This window comes from Capra hircus, chromosome 7 (genome assembly GCF_001704415.2).
Source record: "Capra hircus breed San Clemente chromosome 7, ASM170441v1, whole genome shotgun sequence".
Classification (NCBI taxonomy): Eukaryota; Metazoa; Chordata; class Mammalia; order Artiodactyla; family Bovidae; genus Capra; species Capra hircus.
The window spans coordinates 68,366,820-68,370,735 of record NC_030814.1 but is presented as its reverse complement, the minus strand read 5'-3'; positions in this window follow the sequence as shown (position 1 = coordinate 68,370,735).

The window sequence follows — 3,916 nt, the reverse complement described above, 5'->3', positions numbered from 1 at the left end:
TGTTGTTCAGTTGCTCAGCCATGTCCAACTCTGCGACCCCATGGACTGCAGCATGCCAGGCTTCCCTGTTTTTCACCATCTCCCAGAGTTTGCTTAAACTCATGTTCATTGATTTGGTGATGCCATCCAACCATCTCATCCTCTATTGCCCCTTCTCATCCTCTATTGCCCCTTCTCCTCCTGCAGGGTCTTTTCTAATGAATGGGGTTCTTCACATCAGATGACCAAAGCGATGGCGCTTCAGCTTCAGCGTTAATCCTTTCAATGAATATTCAGGATTGATTTTCTTTAGAAAACTCATTTATATAGGAATATATATAAATGAGTGTATTTATACTCTGTGTATTTTTGCCACCTCTTTTTAATCTCCTGCTTCTGTGAGGTTCTTACTGTTTCTGTCCTTTATTGTGCCAATTTTTGCATGAAATGTTCCCTTGGTATCTCCAATTTTCTTCTCTAGTCTTTTCCACTCTATTGTCTTCCTCTATTTCTTTGCATTGTTCACTTAAAAAGACTTTCTTAACTTCCTTACTATTCTTTGGAACTCTGCATTCAGTTGGGTGTATCTTTCCTTTTTCCCTTGCCTTTCACGTCTCTTCATTTCTCACCTATTCATAAGGCCTCCTCAGACAACCATCTTGCCTACTTACATTTTTATTTCTTGAAGATGGTTTTGGTCACCACCTCCTCTGTCCATAGTTCTACAGGGACTCTATTTATCATATGTAATGACTTGAGTCCATTTGTCACTTCCACTGTATAATAATAAGGGATTTTATTTAAGAACATTTATGACTTAGGAACATCATAAGGGATTTTTATCTTTATTATATATATAGTTGTTGTTGTTTAGTCACTAAGTCCTATCTGACTCTTTGTGACTCCATGGACTGCAGCACGCCAGGCTTCCCTGTCCTCACTGTCTCCCAGAGTTTGCTCAGATTCATGCCCATTGAGTCAGTGATGCTATCAAACATCTCATTCTCTGCTGCATCCTTCTTCTTTTGCCTTGAATCTTTCCCAGCATTAAGGTCTTTTCCAATAAGTCCGTTGTTCTTATTAGGTGGTCAAAGTATTGGAGCTTCAGCATCTGTCCTTCCATAAATATTCAGGTTTGATTTCCTTTAGGACTGACTGGTTCTTTGCAGTCCAAGAGACTCTGAAGAGACTTCTCCAGGACTACAATTTGAAAGCATCAATTCTTTGGTGCTCAGTCTTTTTTATGGCCCAACTCTCACATCCATACATGACTACTGGAAATCCATATCTTTGACTAAAGAAGCCTTGTTGGCAAAGTGATCTCTTTGCTTTTTAACATGCTGTCTAGGTTTGTCATAGTTTTCCTTCCAAGAATCAAGTGTCTTAATTTCATGGCTATAGTCCCCATCCTCAGTGACTTTGGAGCATCCGCCCCCCCAAAAATCTGTCATTGCTTCTGCTTTTTCCCCCTCTATTTACCATGAAGTAGTGGGACTGGATGCCATGATCTTAGTGTTTTGAATATTGAGTTATAAGCCAGTTTTTTCACTCTCCTCTTAGAGATGGGAATACCAGACCACCTGACCTGCCTCTTGAGAAATCTGTATGCAGGTCAGGAAGCAACAGTTAGAACTGGACATGGAACAACATACTGGTTGCAAATAGGAAAAGGAGTACATCAAGGCTGTATATTGTCACCCTGCTTATTTAACTTATATGCAGAGTACATCATGAGAAACGCTGGACTGGAAGAAACACAAGCTGGAATCAAGATTGCTGGGAGAAATATCAATAACCTCAGATATGCAGATGACAACACCCTTATGGAAGAAAGTGAAGAGGAACTAAAAAGCCTCTTGATGAAAGTGAAAGTGGAGAGTGAAAAAGTTGGCTTAAAGCTCAATATTCAGAAAACGAAGATCATGGCATCCGGTCCCATCACTTCATGGCAAATAGATGGGGAGACAGGGGAAACAGTGCCAGACTTTATTTTTTGGGGCTCCCAAATCACTGCAGATGGTGATTGCAGCCATGAAATTAAAAGACGCTGACTCCTTGGAAGAAAAGTTATGACCAACCTAGAAAGCATATTCAAAAGCAGAGACGTTACTTTGCCAACTAAGGTTCGTCTAGTCAAGGCTATGATTTTTCCTGTGGTCATGTATGGATGTGAGAGTTGGACTGTGAAGAAGGCTGAGCACCGAAGAATTGATGCTTTTGAACTGTGGTGTTGGAGAAGACTCTTGAGAATCCCTTGGACTGCAAGGAGATCCAACCAGTCCATTCTGAAGATCAGCCCTGGGATTTCTTTGAAAGGAATGATGCTAAAGCTGAAACTCTGATACTTTGGCCACCTCATGCAAAGAGTTGACTCAATGCAAAAGACTCTGATGCTGGGAGGGATTGGGGGCAGGAGGAGAAGGGGACAACAGAGGATGAGATGGCTAGATGGCATCACCGACTCGATGGACATGAGTCTGAGGGAGCTCCGGGAGTTGGTGATGGACAGGGAGGCCTGGCTTGCTGCAATTCATGGGGTCGCAAAGAGTCGAACACGACTGAGCGACTGAGCTGAACTGAACTGAACTTTCACCTTCATCAAGAGGCTTTTTAGTTCCACTTCACTTTCTGCCATTAGAGTGGTATCAACTGCACATCTGAGATTGTTGATATTTCTCCTGGCAATTTTTATTTCAGCTTGTGCTTAATCTAACCCAGCATTTCACATGATGTACTCTCTATATAAGTTAAATAAGCAAGGTGACATTATACAGCCTTATATTCCCTTCATAATTTTGAACCAATCAGTTGTTCCGTATCTAGTTCTAACTGTTGTTTCTTAGCCTGTATGCAGGCTTATGAAGAGACAAGTAAGGTGGTCTGGTATTCTGATCTCTTTTAAGAATTTTCCACAGTTGGTTGTAATCCACACAACTGTATATATGCTGTCTATATAAAGGCTTTAGTGTAGTCAGTGAAGCAGAGTAGATGCTTCTTCAGAATTCCCTTGCTTTCACTATGATGCAGTGAATGTTGGCAATTTGATTTCTGGTTCCTCTGCCTTTTCTAAACCCAGCTTGTACATCTGGAAATTCTAGGTTTATGTACTGGGGAAGCCTAGCTTGAAGGATTTTGAACATAATCTTACTAGCATGTGAAATGAGCACAACTGTATGGCAGTTTGAATATTCTTTGGCACTGCCCACTTTGGGATTAGAATGAAAACTGACCTTTTCCAGTTCTGTGGCTACTGCCGAGTTTTCCAAACTTACTGCCATATTGAGGGCAGCACTTTAACAGCATCATCTTTTAGGATTTGAAATAGCTCGGCTGGAATTCCATCACCTCCACTAGCTTTATTTGTAGTGATGCTTCCTAAGGCCCACTTGACTTCACACTCCAAGATGTCTGGCTCTAGGTGAGAGACTATACTATCATGGTTATTGGGGTTATTAAGACTCTTTTTTGTATAGTTCTTCTCTGAGTGTCCTGGCCACCTCTTCTTAATCTCTTCTGCTTCTGTAAGGCCCTTACTATTTCTGTCCTTTATCATGGCCATCCTTGCATGAATTCTTCTTTTGATATCTCCAGTTTTCTTAAGATCTCTAGTCTTTCTTATTCTATTGTTTTTCTCTATTTCTTTGCATTTTTCATTTGAGAAGGCTTTCTTATTTCTTCTTGCCATCCTCTGGAACTCTCCATTCAGTTGTGTTTATCTTTCCCTTTCTCTCTTGCTGGATTAAATGTTCCATTCAAAAGAAAGACTGATAAGCTGGCTGAGGATATAAAGATAAGAATGGTATAAATGCTTTCTATATGAGATCCATTTCAGATCTAGGGACACAGACAGACTGAAAGTGAGGGAATGCAAAAAATATCCTGTGTGGATGGAAACCAAAATAAAGCTGGAATGTCAATAGTCATATTAGACAAAATG